The 22,974-nt window shown below is 42.6% G+C and overlaps 1 protein-coding gene across 13 annotated transcripts in view; it reads left to right on the top strand.

Moving 5' to 3' along the window:
- MBNL2 (muscleblind like splicing regulator 2) overlaps nt 1–22,974 on the top strand; it is a 146,447-nt gene that overhangs the window by 11,595 nt on the left and 111,878 nt on the right. The window lies entirely within an intron of this gene.

Here is a 22,974-nt window from a genome sequence, read left to right as displayed (position 1 = left end):
GATCTTGTATCTGTGATTGATGTGGAGTCTGGAACACCGGGGACTTTATGACTACTTATGAAGCTCCTCCACTTAACCGCTGGACTAATAGTCTGACCCTCACAAGAGTGGCGAGCTGAGATCACATGAAGAAGCATGTTTGTATCTAGACAGAACAGTGGACAACAGTCGGGCGGTTTGACCTATATCGAAGGAAACAATACTGACCATATGAAGAGACTCTAACTCAGCATATTGATTGTTGCCAACCCCACTCTGTGCAGAGTCTCAACAGAGATTAGTCCGATCAGGCATGTCCTAATATTCAGACCGGTGGGATTAGACAGCTGGGACCCCACTGATCTGCAGAAAAAAGGGTGATGTCCTTGGATTCAGCGGAGAGTTGGTGAATGCATGGCTCATCAACCAGACACTAGGTGATCGGACACCTATCTGGAAGACTTGTCACAAAGGTTATGTGTGTGTGTATGTGTGTATATATATATATATATATAATATATATATATATATATCTTACTGATAAATGTCTATGTAGGCAAGAGTGTTTAGCAGCTGCCGGACACATCCAGTCAAGTAAGGCCGGCTTCACACATACGTAATTCACTGCATGCCACGCGTCAAGTATGCAATGTGAGGGTGCATTCGCATGGGTGAGTTTCACGTGTGAGTTCCCTCTGACTGCGATATGGACGAATCTCGCACATGAAAATAGCCTATTGATTTTTATATGTTTATTCACAAATGATTTTTCTCGCGGACCAATGGTCCAAGATAGAAAGATCACTGCTTGACCTATTTTTCAGCGATTCTCGCTTCAGAATTGTCCATTAATTCTTATGTGGGCTAAAGAAAAATCGCATTGCACTCACCCATGTGGATGCACCCTGAAGGGAAATCGCACAAAAAGCTACATCCAAAAAGTAGCACACACCCAAAAGTAGTAAAAGTCTAACAGAAACAGCCTTTATTAAAGCATGGGCATCTCTGGACACAGCTTAAAACAATTAAAAACAAAAGACAGCCAATATGCAAAGTATATGAGTACAGGGGACCACAGGCGGTTCCCAAAGTGGGGACTAGTATTCATAAAGAACAACAATAAGGGCTCATTTACACGGGTGTATCGTGTATGTCCCGTGTGCAACACACGGTAAAGGGAGGCAATGAAAGTTGATGGACTTTCATTCTTTCATTCACACCTGAGTGATATGTAGGAGAAATAAATTGCAGCATGCTCTATTCCTCCACGTATCACACGCAGCCCTTACACATGCGCAGTGCCAATAGCAACCGGAAGACTCGCAGCATTGTACACATTAATGGATGCCATATTTGTCATGTTTTACTTTGAAGAATCTTACAAAACTTGTATAGATGGGTATAAATGTTGCCCGCTCTGGAAGGCCTTCTAGTAAGGCCAGAAGTTGACTATGTTCTGATGGAGCATGAGGCAGTGAGACAAGCAGGCTGCCATGTATCCTATTATTGCGCATGGTGTTTGGCAGCACTTGGTGGTGACCTGCTGTGGTTAAGTAATGAGCTCACCGGGGACCGGTGCCGAGGGAGCAGTCCCAGATCGCAGTATAGTATCTGTAACATCACAATGTAGAATGTGCAGCATCTATAAGGAAGGATAACTTCCAACCAGTCACGGTTATCAGGTTGGTACAGCAGGAAATCAGACGCAAATAATTGGCTTACAAATGCTAAAAACATCAATCTTGTCTTTCTATCTACAAGTTCATATATAGAGAGGGGATGTTGCAGGACTAATGTCTCCATTGTAACTGTGTATTACACATTTATTCACTACTAGCTTGTTACCCGCTACTTCGTCCGCATGAAATTTGTATTTTTCTTAATCAAATCTGTGTTTTGCTGAAACGTAAAAAGTTAAAAAAAATAGTGAAAGGAACGCAACTGCAGTATGCTATGTCAGCACAGTTCTGTACGTTGTTGGTCTTGTCATCTTTGGCTAGGATATAAAGGTTTGTGGGCTGTATACACGTGAGCCGCCGCATACAGCTGCCCAGGAGGAAAACATGTTCAAGACCAAAAAATGGATAGGAAATACTGTCAAATACTACAAAAGGAAACCATTTCTTACACAGCTGAGATAAAATAAAAGCTGCGCTGTGATTGGTTGGGATTTATTATACTGCTGAGATAAAATAAAAGCTGCACTGTGATTGGTTGCTATGGGCAACACAGATTTTCTTTAAAAATCTCAATCCATGTTAATGTGTCTTTGTTCAGTTTTTTATTCCGGGCAACGCTGGGTATCCCTGCTAGTTTAATAATCACATGCGTGCGGCAACAATGTCTGCCCTCACGTGTCTGCCCGTTTAGGCAGGCCTAGCGTATGATGTACACCCCCTTCCCCTCCGCCTAAATCAGTCTTGTCGCACTCCCTAGAGAACTCTATAAGTTTTTGGGATATAACATAGCCTATGTCCTTGCTCAAAAAGCAAGCTACCTCCCTGCCAAATATCATCAAAATCGCTTCAGCAGATTAGCCGCGAAAAGGTAACAAACAGACAAAAAGACAGTTACTTCCACATTTATAATATTAGGATGGATATGCTGTCTTGAAACATTCCATTTACAATCTAGCATTGCCTACTCTAATACAATGACATATTCTACAGCCGCTCTAACCGTCTTCACATTGTTAGTCCTCCTCACCGAGACACCACAAGCATGTACTGCTCCTTCTGGAAGACAGGACGCAGAAGAGGTGTCTCGGCTCTGTTTATATCTGCTGCAGAGGCTCCAGCCCGGAATAGTGCAGTATGCCGAGCTCTATTGTCCAGACTGCATGATGGAGACCCAACAGATCCCATTCTAGTCAATGAGGTCCGAGGGGCACCGGCCATGCCAGTGAAGAGCTGGACCCGGCATCATTTTTCATGTTTGGCTCCTAAGATGGGACCAAACAACAGAAATCTAGAGTGTAAATGTGAACAGAGCCATTTCCAAATATCTTAGTTATGTGATAACATATGTTACAAGATATATGGATACATCTGCTCCTCTGTGTCATTAAGTATCACTGGCGTTGAAGCCCTTGGTACAGATGGCCACGTTGTATGCCTTCTGCACCTGGGCTGTATCACTTTTCTCTACATCTTTACTGCCCTTCCAGAACCTGAAGCCAAAGCACCTCTGGAGCCAATCAGCTACAGGGGGCGTTGCAACAGTGTCAATCTTGACTCCACCAGGAGTTCCTGGTGGCGTCAAGATACACTAATACCGTTGCATGCTACAAGTTTGTTGTGGAGGCTTTGCTAAGCCTCGTTTAATGAATGTTCTTTAGTCATCGTCTCTTGCGGGCAGGTACATATAATTGTAAAGCTGGCGAGCTGCTACAGTATTTTTCCTCTGCAGGAAGTATGACTGCATAATACGGTAGTTTATCTGTACTCATGTTGGACACTTCGCACACTGCGGATCATGTTTTCCTTTGGATCCTTATGGCATGACCATAATCTGACATTGGACCTTGTATAAGTTACATAGTGTTTAGGTTATAAGGTTTTCCATCATCACGTGTCATGTTTGCTCTGTATGTTACTACAGATAATAATTTACTTTATTTTACTCAAGAAAAGCCGAAGAAAAGGAGCGCACATGGCTAGAAGGAGTTTAGGAAAGATAAAAATAGAGGTAATAAATCAGATGTCTTTTCTTTCAGTGCTACCAGCTGACTCATACAAGACACACTGACATCTCTGCAGCTTCACAGAATGGTGTAGGATGAAGGGCAGTGAGCAAAAATAAGTTGTCACCATAGATCATATGCAATAAATGTGCCCACACGTGATAATTCCTTCCTTGATCTCTAAATCATATGTGCATAAACAGAAATGTCACAGTCTGATTATGTATAATCAGAATACACTTACAAGACAATCTCTTGATTCTCATTCACAGTAATATGTTTCATCTGCAGCCAATTATCATCTCCAATCGTAAGGATAGTCCGAGATCAGAAAAAACATTTCTACTTCTAGAAGGGATGGGATGACTGGGTTGCTGATTGGAAAAGAAAATAGTTGGTTGTGGATAATATGGCTGACAGCATATATGTCAAGTATCCTTATTCCTACCGCTAAATGTGGTGGACATAATTTCACCTGAGAATTCTGGCACCCCCACATACCGCTTTTTCACAAAAGTAAGACCTACCCCAAAAGTAAGCCCTACCATGGCTTAGGGGGGCTTGAAATATAAGACCTCCCCCCAAAATAAGCCCTATATAATGCCAAATGCACACAGGCGGAAATTCCGCGGTGGAATTTGCCGCAGAATTTCCGCCCGTGTCCGCTGCCATGGGATTGCATTAGATAATGCAATCTTATGCAGACAGACGCGATTTGACGCGTGAAATCTCGCACGGTAAACAAATAGTGGCATGTCTTATTTCTGTGCGAGCCTCGCAGAAACGTCACTAGTGAGGCTCCGGCTCTGCTCTGCGCATGTGCCCGCTGGCAGCTGGCACATAGCAGAGCGGGGAGACACTGCGAGCAGGTGAGCCGTGGTGGTCATTGCAGGGGCATGGCTTGCATCCTGCTGCGGAACATCTCGCAGCGGAATTCGACCCGGCCATCTGCAGGAGGCCTATAGTACATGGAAAAAAAGAAAAACAATACTCACCTGGCCTGCAGCGTCTCGCGATGGACCCGGCACTGCGACAAGCTGCTGAGTCCTTCGCGCCGCTGTGATATCCTCTTCTTTCTGGTGACGAGGCTTTGAATACCCCGCCTCCAGCAAAACGAGCGCTGTGATTGGATCAAGCGCAGCCAATCAGAGCCGGCACTCGATCATTCACAGCCATTCAGTGAATGACATCACTGAATGCCTGTGATTGGTTCATCGACCACCGGCACTGATTGGCTGGTGCTCGACTCAATCACAGCACTCGCTTTGCTGGAGGCGGGGTATTCAAAGCCTCGTCACCAGAAAGAAGAGGATATCTCAGTGCGGAGGACACTGCAGACTGCCTCATCGCCGCCAGAGACCAGCAGTACGAGGCACTGGGATGCTGCGGACCAGGTGAGTCATAAGCCCCCATCCCCTCCCTTAAAAATAAGACACTGTGCCTCTTTTGGGGCAAAAATTAATATAAGACAGTGTCTTATTTTCGCCTAAACATGGTATATAGAAAGTGCACTTACATCAATTTGTGGGGAGCAATAAACATTTGACATGAGATTTGAAATGATTTGTATCTATGTTCTTGTAAAACAAAACACTGCAGGTAGAGATATTGAGTATATGAAGAGAAGATAACTACATTTAGGCTATGGTACCAATTTTCCATATATATCATACATCACTATTGTATAGTTGCAATTAACCCAACCCCCTTTACAAATCGGGTTTCTTGCCAAATTTACAAACTTTTAACTATTTGCAAAAAAAATTACAATAAACTAGAACAATTTTAAAAAGCTCAACCCAACTGACACCCCATTCACATCTGCACCCTTGGCTTTGACAGAGTTCTATTATACAGCTCCATCCTCAGAGCCAAATACCAAAACTACAAGAACCCACCCGGATCCGGCACATGCCTGAACCAAATGGCGCTACACGTACCAAATGGCATTGAATTAATGAATAATGGGGTCCGTCTTGCTTTTAGCTGGCCTTCTGGCAGCTCCCCAGATGAAATAGTGTAGTATGTTGCACTCTTTCTTCTGGGATTTTCTGCTGAATCTGCCTCAGAGGCTCCAAATGGAACCTCTGGCACGCATGTGAATGGGTCCTGACATAATAAGCGAGTTCTTTAAATTAAACACTAAATGCCACTTCTAATGACTACTGCAGTCTCAGCATTATTTAACCGCTTCATGACCAATGTCTTTAATACTTAGTAGAGCACCCTTTTGCTCTTATGACCTGCTGCAAATGTGATGCACAGGCACACACCAGCTTCCTCATGGATGATGGCCTCCAGTTCACTAATATTCTTGGGTCTGCATGCTGCAATTGCCTTCTTTAAATCCCACTGAAGACTGTGACAGTAACGACTTCTCCAGAATCCTTCAGGACTTCTTCTAAAACCAAGGCATGGTGAACTTTGAGGCACGCTTGGGATCACTGCCCTGTTGGAAAGGTCAGCAACTTCAGCTTCCTCACAGAAGGCACGACATTTTCTCTTAGAATTTCCTATTACTTGATTGAATCCATCTTTCCTTCCACACGTTACAGGTTTCCAGTGCCAGAGGAATGAAAGCATCCCCAGAGCATCACTAAGCCACCGCCATGCTTCACTGTAACATAGTATGTTGGGCTGAAAGAAGACAATGTCCATCTAGGTCAGCCTGTTTCCACCCATATTTGTTGATCCAGAGGAAGGCAAAAAAAAACCCACTGAGGCAGAAGCCAATTTAGCCCATTGTAGGCTGGATGTTCTTTATAGCGTATGTTTCATTCTTCCTCATGCAGACATGCAGTTGATCTATAGGCCCCAGTTTTGTTTTATTGCTTCACAAAACAGAATCCTAAAATGTCTGTGACTTTTTTATATCGTTTTGAGCAGATTGTAGCTGACTTTATTGTGCTTTTGGGTCAGTAAAGGTGGCTTTCAGGCATGCAGATCTTCAGCATTTAGTATGGGCCTTGCTGTGCAGATGGAAACTTCCAACTGTATCTTTAAGAATATTCAGTGCTTTTGCTCTCTTTTTAGATCCTTTTCCATTTGTGCAAGGCAACAATCTCTTTTCTTAACTTTTTACATCACTATCTTGCCTTAACTTCATTTCTAACTTGCAGTCAAAGTCAAAAAGCCCTAGCGAGTCCAGGGATTGGTGTGTTTTATCTCAAGCACATCTGAGGAAACTAATGAAAACCTTGATTAGTTGCATCTGGTGTGTTTAAGACAACACCTGATCTTCAAATTTGTGCTCTTATGAGGGATTCTATTCAGGGGGGTTAATAATTCTGGGACTGCAGTAGTCATTAAAAGCATCATTTTGTGTTGTAAGTGGAGAAACCATTTGTTACATTAGCTGTGTTGGGCTTTTTAAATTGTTCTTGCTTAATTGTTTTTGCAAACAGCTAAAAGTTTGTACATTTGTCAAAACCTAATTTGCAATAGGAATTCAATCATTTTGATTGCAACTGTGTGTGTGAGTGACAGTAACAAGCCTGTTCATGAACTGTACAAAACAATGAAATGATCTAACCCATATTACTGTATCAATCATGTAATAGAGTAATTCATACATATTAGCCAAAATAATTGCTTGGCACAGCATTGATATCTATATGTGGCTTACCTTTTTGGGAAAAGGATGGGGTAATGTAGTAATATACCTAAATCTACTAGGCAAAGCTTTGATAGAGCATTAAAGTATTTGCCACATATCCCTTTATACTCTGTTCGTATCATCCTGTATTGTAGTGACAAGCCATAAAGTGAATTTAGACTGCACACTTCTCTGATGACTAGCAATAGACAAAACACTTTATGAGTCAGTCCACTCCTAAACTGCTAAACTTCCTCCCCCTTCTCTCTACCAATTACCGGCTGTTTGCAATGGGAGCTAGATGCAAAGCTCCGCCCACCACTCCCATTGCTGGCTGCCGAGAGGGAGCGGGAGCTTAGCACCGTAACTCCTGTCCTGCCTTCTTCCCTTGCAGAGAGCCGGCGAGGGGGAGGGAAGGGTGAGACAGTTTAGCAGAGCTAAACTGTCTCCCGCCACTCGACGGCAATGCGGGCTCAGCGTATATGCGCTGGGCCCGTGTGGTCTGAACAGGTGCACAAACATTAGACTTGTGTGCCCGTTCACGTGTTTTTACGACGCCGGCGGACGCATGTAAAAATGCCTACGGCCGTGTGAAAGGGCCCTGAGGGTGATCAATGAGTGGAACAGGTTGCCACGGGAGGTAGTGAGTTCTCTTTCAATGGAAGTCTTCAAACAGGGGATGGACAGACATCTGTCTGGGATGATTTAGTAAATCCTGCACTGAGCAGGGGGTTGAACCTGATGACCCTGAAGGTCCCTTCCAACTTTACCATTCTATGATTCTATGACCTGGGATTCAGCCATCACTGTTCATTTGTTGATAATGTCATCAGGTCATCTCTAGATTAGGCACAACATAGAAATATAAAATATAATGAGCATACAGGCAGAAGTGAGAGTAGATGGTCTAGTGTAGTACTTTGTTACTAAGTGCATCACATTAGTTCTTCAAGTTCCTTGCTTGCTCCTCCAAGAAGCCGCAAAGAGCTGTTGTTGCAGGCATTACAAGAGGCATGTTGGGAGAGCACAAATCCCCAGATTCCCATAATAGACATTCATACTTCATACAATTCAAAACCCGTTTGCCATCAAGTGCGTTGTGTTGTTACGATCCTTCTGAGTGGCATGCAGGCATTATCATGGGACACAATAAAGATGATGCATCTGTTTATCTCTTGGTAAATGTAATTTACACTTTAACCTCCCAATACACTGGGGCATATTGGCATTCCTCCAGAATCTGCTTTATTAGCCGAGCATGCCATTTTAGTTCTATGTTTCCTATTACAGAGGCATCCCTAATATTCTTGCAGTTGTAAGCCCATTATCAGTTTTGAAATCTTTCCTGGATTTGTCGTCTGTCTGGCCCCAGTCCTGCTGCAACTGTTCACCCGTACCTGTCCTATAAGGAAAGCATACATTAACTATCAGTACAATGTGGGGTATTGATTTACATGTACTGTATGCTATAAAGTTTGTTTATCAAGTCATAGGAAACAAGCAGAAAAAGTATTGTGGTTGCTCAAAACTTTACAAGATGTCTCTAGTGCCCAGCTGGTGTAAATCTACAGGAAAATCTCCCAACATGCATGCCAATGTACCCATAGCCTTCAACAGCTAAATGTATACCGAAAGGATGTTCCTGTGTTACATAAATTTCTAATACACTCTGGGGTCCTAAATACGCTCTTTATAAAAAAATCCAGCATCTAGAAGTTGTCATTTTGCAGTTACATCTCAGGCAGATATGCAAATGATTAGAGTTGTGGTGGGAGTAGAAAGTTTCACCTATCAGCTAGTTATCCCTTAGCCTTTTCATAGGAAATCTCTTCTGTTGGGTGAGACAACCCCTGAAAGTCATGGATAAGACTAAGAACAGATGTAGAATACTGTGAGGCTCAGCTTGCTCCACAGTGGGCCACACAGGTTGCATTCTCAGCTTTTATCTTCAAATCTATGGACACTTTATTGTGCTTCAAAAAAATACTTTTATTAAAATTTCAAACATGATTTTTTTGGGGTTGGAGATATCAGGCTTGTGTGTCATGATGATGAAGGAGCAGGTACCTGGCAGCAGGATCATCTATTTTCTGCTTTACAAGCTATCCACCAAAGCATGAACAAGAATTGAAAGCTCTATCCAAATGTTTAATAAAGATAAATGACAAAAAACGGGCTAGATATCTGTGCGGGGTTTTATGTTCTCCGAATCAATATCTCAAGCATCATGATGCTACTTCCAGTACTGTCCTAATAGCTTATTGAATGTATAATGCAAGAGACTTGGAACTATTCTCAACAGTCTCTTATTACTGAAATCTGGATGGAGAACTAAATCGGGCTGGTGTTCGATCGTTCCTCCTATTCATATGATTTTAAAAAATAAATATTTATTGTACTTCAAAACTTTTTGCACGCTGCAGTGTTGTGTTTGTTTAATACAGATTACTGTTTGCGCAAAAGATAACTGTATAGGGCTTCTATTGAGGTGAAGTGCAGACATGATGAGATCACATGCTTTGGTGAGTTAGAGGGAATCTGTCAGCTCCAACATGCTGTTCAAACTGCAAACATTGTGTTATAGAGCAGAAGGAGCTGAGCAGATTATATATGTATAGTTTAAGGGGAAATTAGCTGAACAGTCCAATGGGCGGACCTATCAGTGATGGATAGCTATCTGTGGATGGCTGGGGTAGCTGTCAATCATTGATAGGGCCGCCCACTGGACTGTTCAGCGCAGAATGAGCAAAGTCTTAAAGGAGTTCTGTCATTAAAAAAAAGCAATATTTACCTATTCCTTCCCCGTCAGTCTTTTTACCAGATCTTCTTCTCGCCAATCTTCTCCTGTCTCCTGCAGTCCCCCGGGTGACCTCAACTCCAGCCGTCCGGATCCTCTTTTTCCTCTTTTCGGGCGTCCATTAGCTGCAGTTCACTTCCTGCATGGCAGTGAATGCTACGAGTGATGTAGCATTCACAGCCTAGCATGGAATGCCAAAGCATCGGCTGGCTGCTTTAGCGTGCATGCGCGATATAGTATATGAAACACTAGCGGCGAGACATCGTGCATGCGCCGTCACACTAAAGCAGGCTGCCGAGGGTTTGGCATTCCCTGCTAGGCAGAGAACGCTATGTCACTAGTGACCGGGTACATTGACCTGCAGGAAGGAGACTGCGGGCAATGTACGCTTCGTCACAGGAAGAGGAGGATCTGGACAGCTGGAGGTGAGGTGACCCGGGAGACTGCAGGAGCCAGGAGAAGATCGGTGAGGTCAAGCTCTGATAAGAAGACTGCCAGGGAATAGGTAAGTATAGCATTTTTTTTAATGACAACCCCTTTAAATGATTATAATACAAGTTATACCAATTTTTATCCATTACAAACTATCAATCTGCTCACCTCCTCCTGATCACTAGCATGATGCCTGCAGTGTGGACAGCGTGTTCCAGCCAACAGATTCCCTTTAAAGTGCAAATGAACAATATGCATTCAGATTGCTAAAGTGATTGCTAAGCTGAAAAATGACTAGTGTGATATACTTGTCTGTCAAAGTGAAATCAACTTTCCCTGATGATGGTGATGGGGTATTTGCTATAGGTTTCCATTTTTCCAATGTAACGCATTAAAATAACTTAAAAAAATATATATATATTTATATAGATCAAATCTTTGGGATTATACACAATACTGTATTACAGCTCTGTGCAACCTCTGAGTTGTATGGAGTCATAACATGGAACACATAGACTTCTATGAGGCACTAATAACCAGGTTGCTATTGTATGGTCCCAAACATTTTTTACAGAATCTATATAAATCTATTAGTGAAAAAATCATTTCACATTCCATCAGATGCTGTTACAGAGATATTGCTTCTAGGACAGCATAAAGTATCTCCATAATACATATGGAGGCACCATATAGCTCCTATACCTCCATACTATGTGTGCAGCTGCATCGTGTACATCAGGTTTTACATTAGCAGAACAGTAAGATTTCACTATCATCTCACTTAATGTAGTGCTTTATGAGGTTTTTTTTTTAGAAAAGTAATGTATACTGTTTAAAAAAATTAAGGAAACACTTAAACATAAGGGATATCATTCCAGTTGAGAAGCATAAAGGCCCATTTAGACAAAATGATAAACGCTCAAAAGATGTCGTTCAAGCAACTTTTGAGCGATAATCGTTGTGTCATTTACAGTGCAAGATGATCGCTCAAGATGAGCGATCACCTTGCACTGCCAGCGGAGGATGCAGAAGACAAGCGGGGTGTCCCCGCTTGCCTTCTGCATCCAGCTGTTCCCTGCTCCGAGTGCCCGGCTGTTATACAGACGAGTGCTGCGAGCGGAGGATGCAGAAGACAAGCGGGGTGTCCCCACTTGTCTTCTGCATCCAGCTGTTTTCTGCACAGAGCACCCAGCTGTTATACAGCTGAGCCCTCCATGTGGGGTATGGAGAACAGAGCTGGAGCACTCTGTTCTTCATACCCAGCCTGTCATCAGGGAGCGGGATACAGCTGAAACAATAGTATCAGCTGTATCCCGCTGTGAATCCCTGATAAGGCTCATCGTTCTCTTTCAACATGCTGAAAGACAACAATGAGCGAAGGCATAACGAAAACTGCACAATGTCAGTGCAGTTACACACAACGATTATCGCTCAAAAGACGGCTTTTGAGCTAATTTTGAGCGATAATCGTTGTGTCTAAATGGACCTTTAGTGCTTGTGAATCGATTTCACCTGCTTTTATGCAAATGAGAGTGACAACAGGTTCATGGGAGAAGGAACAGCAGGACACCCCCAAAAGGGAATGGTTTTGCAGGTGATGGCCACAGACAATTACTCTCTCCTCATCCTTCCTGACTGATCCTTCTCTAATTTAGCATTTTGCTAGTTTTCTTGTCGCTACTGGTAGCAGAGGGCAGTATCTGAAGCCCAATCAGGTTGCACAGGTAGTCTTGCTCTTCGAAGATGGCACATCGATATATACTGTTGCAAGAAGATGAGCTGTGTCCCCCAGCACAGTACTAAGAGCATGGAGCAGATATCAGGACACGGGTCTTTACCCAGGGAGAGCACAGCAGGGCTGTACAAGGGCATCAGCCCAGCATTGGGACCAGTATGTGCTCCATTGTGTGAGGAGCACTACCAGAGCCCTCCAAAATGACCTGACCAAGCTGTAAGAAACCAACTCCGTGAAGTGGGTACCTGCGCTCACAGCCCACCACCATGCAGCTGGACTAGCATTTGCCAAAAAAAAACAAAAAAACAGAATTGGCATTAGTTCCCCATTCTCTTCATAGATGAGAGCAGGTTCACACTGAGCACATGTGACAGATATTACCAGACAAAAGCAGGAAACAGATTGCACCAACTGTACTGCAGCGGTCTAGGTCCGTAGTGCAGGCGCAGCACCTATTAAATTCAGTGGTGATCAGCTGATCATCTATTGATGACCTATATTGGGGTAGGGTCATCAATAGAAAAAAAATGCCTGAAGTTCTGGACAACGCATTTAAGGACTGCCCAGAAAGGGTTGTGCATCTTCTAAACAAAACCATTGTGACATTTTAAGGAACCCCTCAAGCACTGCCCCCTGCTGCTGTAAACACTACCCTGATGTAACAGTAAATGTATAAAGACCTGCTATTTTGTCATTTTGTGCGGTAAATATATATGTTGTAGCCCGATGACATCTGCCTTCTTTGGTATTGAGTAATAGTTAAAGGACAGCAGGCTTTTACTAAGATGATTTATCAAAGCTCATTAATTTCTTGTTGAATACATGGGTGACCTAATTTCAAGAGGTGACAATATGTCCACAGCAAAATGTAACATGACGCTTTGGGTAGTGAGCAGGACAAGTGTTTGTACTTCTGTTTGTTACTAATTTATCTGATAAGAAGGTCTCTCCTTTGACTATTTACCATTCAACAAATTATGTAGGAGATTCTGTCCAATATAGCTGGCATTGAAATCGGAATGACGTCATTACTCAGGACTGTTACTTTATCTATCTTTATGTTGAAACATTGTAACAGCAAAGGTTGATCAGAATCGCTGTCATCGTCATCGAAAGCCATTTCTTAAAATTTGTGTAATCAAAGAAGAAGAATAATGTGTTGCTTGCTGCACGGAAACAAGTATTTTTCAGTTCTCGGGATCAGAATGAATGCCCTGTGATTTCATCAGATAATACTTGGATTGCATGATGGCTCTTTGCAAAATTGTGACATCTAAGCACAACATTAGTGTACCTCCTGACCTATAAAGCAGTTTACAAGCACAACACGACTGACCGGCCAACATGTAATGCTGTAAAACTCTGCAAGGGAAATGCATTGCCCTGGCTATTCTAGCTGAGGGTGAGGCCTCATTTACATGAGTGTTGTGGTTTTACGCTGGCTGCATGGCAGCTAAAAGTCGCATCAATGAAGAATAGCCGTGATCGAGTCACGATCTTAATTAGCGTTTTCTCATCCATTCACATGAGTGCAACAATAGAATTGTAGCTGTGCCATGACTTCCAGATTCATATTGCACCTATTGGCACTGATATGTTTTACTCTGCCTGGACAGGAAAGGGTTAAGCACCCTTTCTGCTATCCAACTGCTGGGTTGATAGCCCAGGCAGCCCATAAGTTTTTTTCTAAGACTGGTTAGCCCAGCTAGCGGTTGTAGTACTGAGTATTAGGAGTGTTGCAGACAGCTTTAGGCTTCTTTCGCACAAGGATATATTGTTATACATTACTTTGGGAGTGAAAAATCTGGTAATATGCGTTGAGCTCACCATGCCATCGCCCATTTCCCCTCCCTCCCCATCGCAGGCTCACCTCTCGTCTCCTCCCCGCTCGTTTTTTGCAATGGAAGGGGGTGGAACGGGGCGGACCAAACCGCTGGTCCAATCCCCCCTCCTCCCATTGATGGCTATGGACAAGGGGTGGGGAGAGGGCGGGAGCTTAGCTCCGCCCACGTCCCGCCACTTGCCCATAGCTATCAATGGGAGGAGGGGGGACGGGACGGCGCTTTGCTCTACCCCCATCCCGCCCCCTTCCATTGCAGAGAGCCAGCGGAGAGGAGAAGAGAGGTGAGTCTGCTGGGGGGGGGGGGGGAGAGCAGAGGGAGGGTGTTTAGCAGCCACGCATTGGAATCTAATGCATCAGATCATAGCGTATATTAGCTAGTCGTGAAACGGCCAGCCGATATGCGCTCATGTGAGAGAAGCATAAGTTTGATTATTCGGATGCAAGGTTTTAGTGTTAGTTGATAGTCGCCAGCTCGCACCGGTTCCGGTCTCTCTTCCATAGTGATGTAGCAGTAGCATTTTGTATGTAGCCGACACTCATTCCGATTGATTTACTGATGACTTTTTCTCACTCTGAATATTTTTTGGGCTAGTTGTCTTTTAGGGAAAGGACCAAAATGGCTCTGTCTGTCTCGCCAGGTCATGAAATCCGATGCAGAATAGGGTGGAAGAAACCTTCAGATTTCGGCTATGGAAAACATGCTAGGTGGATCTGGCTGTATGTATAGTTAGCACAGCCTCTGTCCTTAGCTGTCAGCGCGGTGATCAGGCCCAAATGATAAATTCTATGTTGTCAAGAAACAGAACCCAAGCATTTTCTTTCGCAGACCCCAGCTGTTTTCCATTATAGAAGACTAAAAGACAGTTAACATGCTCCAAATAAGATGAATATTGCTTTCAAGGCCATTATGCAGAACATTTGTGCCAACCTGTGCTTATCTTGCTGGGAGAATCAGTAGTGATTGGGGTTGTCATAGAAACTGCTAACATGATGCATTTGAGGTCTGAGCAAAATCTGCTGTTAATATAGCTGTAAATTAGTTAAATACCTCAATGTAAATGCCATGGATAATGCCACAGGTATCCTGCCGTAACGATATGGGGGTAATTCTACTGATACCTTCATTTCGTTATTGCTGTAATCGGTCTGGAAATCACAATGTAAAGGGTTAATTGTTTAATATTTAGTTGCGGTGTCATTGCCACCATAATATGTAATAGGTCATGTAACTACAGTATGTTTATTCAGCAATCATTGCAGATGTCAGGGAGTTAAAAATTAAAGTTAACTCCTTTGAAGCTATATTAAATAGTCACTGACTTTTCAAGCAACTAGTGTTTTTGTGATTGCCAAGGTGATAACTATCTAAAATGATGATTTTTTTTCTGTGCTAAAAATCCATCTAAATTGTTGACTACTAGAGGTCTCCTTGAGGCCTTAGTCACACGGGCGTTTTTTCCCGCGATTTGCGGATCGTATGACGGATGCGCATCCGCAAATCGCGTGACCGAGGCCGAAAAATCGCCCGAAAAAACTGCTCCTAGCCGCGTTTCAATAGAAACGGGCCGGAGCAGTGCAGCGCTGTCCAGCGCATTGAATTCAATGGAGCCGGCAATACAGCCGGCTCCATTGAAAGCAATGCGCTCCATTGAAAGCAATGCGCTGCATGCGATCTCACGATGAATTTTCGGGAAGGGCTTAAATATATAAGCCCTTCCCTGCAATTCATCCAGAAATGTGTAAAAAAAAAAAAATATATATACTCACCTGGTCCCGGCAGACGGAGTGCTGCCGCGGCCGGCGGCAGTTCTCCTGAACTGCTCTCTGTAGTATTTGCGCATGCGCAAATCGCGCGAAAAAACGCCCGTCTGACTGAGCCCTGAAATTGCTGTCCACTGCCAGTTGTCAAGTGAAATCTGTCTCTAGTAACAGAGATAAAAAGATAGATAACAGGAAGTGGAGACAGGTGTTGTCTGACACTGGGGGAGGGAGAAAGGCCTACATAACTAATTAGTGCATGTTTGCTGTCTAACAGTTTCTGAAATCACATCTTAACTGCTCGGTAGAGCTGTAGAATGTCCTTCATAATGCTGTTACTTAAGAAAGTGTACTAGAGATAGAGAATAAGATATTTTGCTCTCCTATGTGTACAGTGTATCAGAGTCCTCTTAACACCTGTTGTACAACCTCCAATCAGAAAGACTGAGAGATAAAGCCTCCAGAGGGGAAAAACTTGGTGAAAAACGCAAAGTCTGGATATAATGGCCCACATTCATGGACTGTCTGTCAAAATGCAGTATAATGTAATAATGTGGTATTGCATTACACTGTATGAGCGATCAAACGACTTCAAGTTCAAAAAAACATAAAAACTAAAGGAAGTAAAAGTTTAAACCCCCCACATTAAAATAAAAGTAAAAGCATACCTAGTATTGCCACATCCATAAAAGTCCAATCTATCAAAGTAACATTATTTATCCCGCCACAGTGAACGTCTCTGAAAACAAAAGCGCCAGAATTGTGCATTTTTGGTCACGTCTTCTCCAAAAATTTAAGAAAAAGCAATCTAAAACACTTAAATAAACTCCAAAATACCAGTACCAATAGAAAGTACCAATTGAAACTATACGACGTTCCACGAAAAATTATCCCTTACACAACTAGATTGATGGGAAAATGAAAAAATTATGGTGGTGAGAAAATGTAGAAATATAATTCTATTTTTTTTCTAAAGATATGCTATTTTTAAAAGTAGTGCAGCAAAGGTAAAACTATATAAATTTGGTATCGTAATAATCGTACTGACCCATACAATAAAGTTAGCGTGTCATTTTTGCTGCATTGTGTTCACCGTAGAAACTAGAAACCTCTCTCCCCACAACTGGGAAAATTATGTTATTCACTTCACGTAGAAATCCTAAAAAGTGTGCCAGTACATTATATGGTTCATTAAATGGTACCATTGAAAAATACAACTCTTCTCATAGTATTCAAGCCCTCATACAGCTATGGAAACGTAAAAATAAAAAAAGATTCTTTGGAAGTGGGGAGGAAAGAAGCGAAAATGAAAAATAAGAAAATGTCCTTAAGGGGTCAATCTGAATTAAATGGTTCAGTTTTTACCATGGATGTCAATGGGATTTTTTCTAAAGCTCAGCTTTATGTCTGCCTGTGTTCTGTTAGGTTTCTGTTTTTAAAATGGAACAAATATTGCAGCAGACTGGGCTAATTGTTCTTTTAACCCCTTAAGGATGCCGCCATTTTTTTTTGTTTTTCATTTCTGGTTTTTCCTCCCCAGTTTCAAAAAAGCATAACTCTTAATGTACCATATAATGTACCTCAGGCAACACCTTTAATCTGAGAGCTGCACTGGTGGTCTGCCTGATTTTGCTGGATGTTAATGTAGCCGCTTGTTTATTTCCCAACGTGTGATTATGTAATCTAAATACAGGAATGGATTCAAGAAAGAAGCATAGAAGGGGCAGACAAAAATATGGAAATGCCATACGAAATGCATGGGATTTTAATCATTAGCATTGAGCTGCCCTTTTGACCCCTATTTGGCTGAGAGCTTTCCTGCCAAATTTGTGTTCACTTCACCTCTTGCCCTGCTCTGGGTAGTTTTGGGAGCCAGCTTGTAACAGCCGCTGAGTGGCTCAAACCCCTGATCAATGGAACCTTGTCGCTCTGGCAGATGTTCATTTCTGCCGGGCAGCATCTGTGTCATATTAGCTCCAATTAAAATTGGTCTCTACATGTCTTTTTGAAATATGATTTATAATCCCATGTAATTTAAGGCACGCCTTTCATACGGTGTTTCCATATTTTTGTCCATCCCCTGTATATAGAACAGACTTATACTTTTCCTCTCTTTTTGTATCCACTTTTGTGCTTGGCTCAATAATCTGCCTTTGTGATCTGAACCTGATACATGGACGGTTCAAGTCCGTTAGTGGCTGTCCACTCTGGTTCATCGAGGGCCATCAAATAGTAAGTGCACCTATTAGGAGTGAGAGTGTTTTGGATAACAGAGCAGAACATGAAATTTACTGCGGGGGTTTCTAAAAACTCAGCAGATCTCAAACCCATGCTTTCTTGTATTATGAATAAATGGGATACATTGGTCTCACATACTGGGGCTAATGTATATATCTAGCATATGGAAGTGTCGATTTTAGTTCATTGCAGTTCTTAATGTGTTTAGCCGCTATCACTGTATTGACTCATCCCACGCAAGACTAGAGTCCAGACGGGAAAATACAGATATCCCTGTCTAACAGTGACAGGCCAGGAAGGCTACATCTGCTGTCCTTGTCTACATGTCCACTTCTGGCCCCCACATAATCTGCTGGGAGGGAAGATGAATCATTCTATACACTGTCATCCAACAGCTTGACTAATGCATAGTGTATATACTGTAAGTGATTAGACCAGCTCACTCCTATTGGATTAGATAATCCTGTTACCCACAGTAATTCATTTTACTTCATTTACATATCATGATCTCCATTCATATGGGTTTTTTCTCCATTTTTGACTGACATACCATATGCTTTTAGATTAAAAAATATTAAGTGAATTAATTTATCCCAAGGATCTGAATAATTCTCCACTCTTCAAATCCCTACAATAGGAACACTCTTCTGTACAGCCCCGTAAGGATATTATCAGATGGCCAATTACCAGTACCTAGTGTTAACTACACGGTTAGAAAAATGTCCCAGCCTTCTTGATTCCTTATTTCCAGATGAAAGACATTTCTCTTGGTTGAACACAATCCCATTCTAACCATAGAAGCAGAGATTATCACTGAGTACAAACACAAGTGTTCCTATTTGCTCAAATATTGTATCTTGTTATGACAAGTATAATGGCGATGTTTCCACTATTATGGCATCCCCACTAGAATTGAATTGCCAAACTGAAATCAGGATACAAGTAGCAATTAGTTACTGAAGTAATCACAACAAAAATTACTCTCATATAGTAATGCAGCAATGTCAGAGATTATCAATGTTACTGGATTGCAGACTTGCAGAAATGATTTCAATAGAAGGATATTGGTTCAATTTAAGCACTTCAAAAATATTTTTTTCTCTGGTCATAAGCTGTTTATACACATTAGATTAATGTCCCATATCAGTCCTCCGGACTGCCCCCTATGGCAGGGAAGACAAAGATCAGGCGCAGAAACATGACTCTGTGCCTCAGTGCAAATGATTTAATAGCACCCTCACACCAACACGTTTGTCCCCTGCCATCCTTAACCCCTTAAGAACGCAACTCTTTTTTAATTTTCGGTTCTTCCTCCTCGTTTTTAGAAATCATAGCTGTCTGAGGGCTTGTTTTTTGCAGGATGAGTTGTATTTTTCAATAGTGCTATTTAAGAAAATAAACTTTTGGAGTGAAATTGCCGGGAACCCCAAGATCAATGATTGATTGATGACTTATGTTAAGGATAGGTCATCAACAGTTTTTGCCTGGAAAACCCCTTTTGATCTTTGCTATGGGGCACCATCTTTTCTATCTACGCCATGCTTCTGGCTTTTATCATATCTTCTATATTAATTTAGTCCCCTAGGACTGTTGGTACGCAACGAGTAGACCAATATCTGTCATAAGTCACAGTTGCCGCATTATGTGAATCAGAATAGAATATGTTTGACCACGTACTCACCTCCGGATCCGCTGCCCGACGTCCCGCATCCCGTGCCGGCACGCATGCGCAGTACAGCCCACAGCGTCACATGATGCGCCGGCCACATCAAATGACGCGGGCAGCGGTGGTCAGGGAAGCGTTTTCACGCTATCTTCCGCTGTGCTACAACGGAAGATAGCATGACGGATGACTTCCATTGACTGCAATGGAAGCCGTCTACGCGTACGCCCGCAGCAAATAGAACATGCCGTGGGTGATTACGGGTTATTTCGGGTTATAATAGCATTGCGCTATTGGCTTCAATAGAACCTAATAGCTGTGGGGCAACACCCGTGGGAATTAGGCCTAAAGGTTACAACCGTCTCAATAGTTTTGCTGTTGAAATGTGTTAGATCCGCGCACGTTTTTCTTTATGTAGGTGTTATTTTGTTCTCCTTTGTTTTTATTTTTGCCATAGCCTCCAAATACGACAGACTGTGATGCTGGTAATACCATGTTTCCCTGAAAATAAGACATATGCCAAAAATAAGCCCTACCCTGATCTTTCAGGATTTTCAGAGAAGCTTGAAATATAAGCCCTATCCTGAAAATAAGCCACAGGTACAATTCATAAAAAAAGGAATACATCACCTAGCAGGCTCCCTTGCGCTGCTCTCCTGAGGTCCGCTCTGTTCGTCAGTCCTAGCCGCTCGTACAGCATCGCTTCCTGGAGGTGGGATTTATGAATCCTGTAACCAGGAAGTGATGTTCTACGAGCAGCTAGGATTGAAGAACAGCGCGGACCTTCGGAGAGCGCCATGAGGGATGTGGACCGAGCCTGTTAGTTAAGTAAAATAAGACATTCCCTGAAATAAGATCTAGTGCCTCTTTTGGGGCAAAAATTAATATAAGACAGGGTCTTATATTTGGGGAAACACTGTAGTTATCTATTTGCTTTGGTCAACTTGTTAAATATTTTTTCGGAAGATATAGTAACTATTTCCCTTGTTTCTGTGGGGCATACTTTCCATGTTTACTGATAGCTTCTTCTATAGGGTAAAAGATTGTAAAGGATTATTATTTAGGGGATGCATGCCCTTACTATAAGATTTCCGGATATACAGGACAGTATATTGTGCTCATATGTACGGGAAGAACAATATGGCCAACGGGAAGGTAGCATATGTGGCCTTTGATGGCAGCATCTTAAAATAGATGGCTGCATGAGCAAGTGCGAGGTCTCTTAGGGTAATTGGCAAGGATGTTGTTATGAGTAGACTCGTGGGTCTTGAACTATCACAGTAGGTTCTCTGGTCATAGTTTTATGTAATAAGTTTAGCATTTTAGCAGTTGTTTGCTGTTTAGGCTTTTATGAGCAAAAGAAATGCCCCTGGGCATAAATTCTAATAATTTCATCACATTAGTATCATAATGAGTCATATTTAATGAATTTTAAGTGCCTGCGCTGACTGATTGTGCCACTGTAATGAGTTATTGTTAAATGTTCCAAATATCCTTATTTTCGCTTCTACACTCCCCTAGGAACCAGGATGTACAAATGTAGCAAAGTGTAACTTAACTGGGATAACTTGCTGCAACAAATTCTTATCTTGACACAAAAAAAAACACTGAAAAGCTATTGAAAAGGCAAATAAGAATCGGCATGGAACTTTTTCTTAATGTGTTAATAAGTGTCCATGTTAAACTTTGCTACATCTGTACCTTAGGGCTCATGTCCACGGGCAGATTTGATTTGTGGAATCTGCGTGGGGCATCCGGAATTTCCACCCGTCTGCAGGCGGCCATAGCGGTACATTTCAGCAAGTGTAACACCGTCCGTCATCCGTTCTTACTGGATTTATGCGAAAGAAGTAGAAGAAAAAGCATAAAAGTAAAGTATTGAAAGTGTTTCTATTCTTTTCCCAGAAGATAAATTGTCCATACTTAGGACACTGTTCCCAGCTATTTCTCCTAAATACTAGGGCTTGTTTTGTATAATTTTGGCATGGAAACTTAGCAGTGAAAATGTTAACTTCCTGGATTCTCTGTGGCACGCTCTCAAGTGCAATATTCCAAGTGAAATAGCAGCCAGGGCAATTTACAGGTTTTCTTCAAGTCACTCATCTACTTTGATGTACACACAAAAGATTTGATAGTATGATAGAAAGCGTGGTAAGAGGATGCTAAAAAGCTAGTAAGGTAAATTAATGTTTGTTTTCTATTGTAAGAGGAATGAAATATGAATATACAGTGTTTTCCCCTAACAAATACAATGTATTGAGTCATTTATTGGACTTATAATAATAATACTACAAAGTAATAGTAATAATTAGTAATGAAACATGTAAAAATATTGATGTGAATTATAGCATTGTTACACAGTCTTCAAACTGCTAACGACCACTTGTCCGGGAGGATGTGAGTGCTCACATGCTCCGCCCCTGATCACATGATGGTGATGTTATCACAGGTTCTAAAACATATAAAAAACACAGAGCCTGACAGCAGCCGTCTGCTCCCAGGACCTGTGATAATGTCAAAGTCATGTGATCAGTCACCTGGGCTCTAGGCTCCACCCCTGATTACATGACTGGGACATCATCACAGGTGCTTCATCCCTGTGCACTGAATAAGAGATTATGGGCAGACTACATTCCCCACAAACCCCTGCGGCCTCATTTGCTATGGATACAGCAGTACTCAGCCTGACAGTTTGTAGTTGGTTGTGAGACAGCTGCACACCTGTGTGGAGACTACAATAAATGACAGCTCACAAATGTCCACATACATAGCTCACAGTGTAGATTGACCAACAACATTAAAGCATAGTCCTTCACCACTATCTTCACATCTCCTGAATGTGATATCATGTCATCTCAGGTGCTAATACCGCCAACGGTATTAGTGTATCTTGACGCCACCAGAAGTGTGGGTGGTGACAAGATACAATCAGGTTAATAGCTTGGCCACTCCCCACTCTCAGGTACTGCAATTCACTAACGTGTGCTTGCAAGGCCAGGGAACGTCGGCGGCACAGCGCCTTCCCCACTGTGCTGCCTGCACTTAGCAGTAGCGGCGGAAGTAACGGAGCAGCGGCGTCCTGCCTCTACTGGTCTGTGCCTGTGGACTGTGAGCGATACGTGACCGTGACGGAGCGGCGGCGGCAAAAACTTTTCCTCACCGACCTGGCTGCACTGGGCTGTGGGTGCGGACATTAAGGGAGCGGCGGTGGCAGAGCGCCTTCCCCACCACCCTCCCTGCACTCTGGATTGG

Source organism: Eleutherodactylus coqui, chromosome 1 (assembly GCF_035609145.1).
Source record: "Eleutherodactylus coqui strain aEleCoq1 chromosome 1, aEleCoq1.hap1, whole genome shotgun sequence".
NCBI classification, from domain to species: Eukaryota; Metazoa; Chordata; class Amphibia; order Anura; family Eleutherodactylidae; genus Eleutherodactylus; species Eleutherodactylus coqui.
The sequence above is the reverse complement of the archived record's forward strand: the minus strand, read 5'-3'. Positions and strand labels throughout refer to the sequence as shown.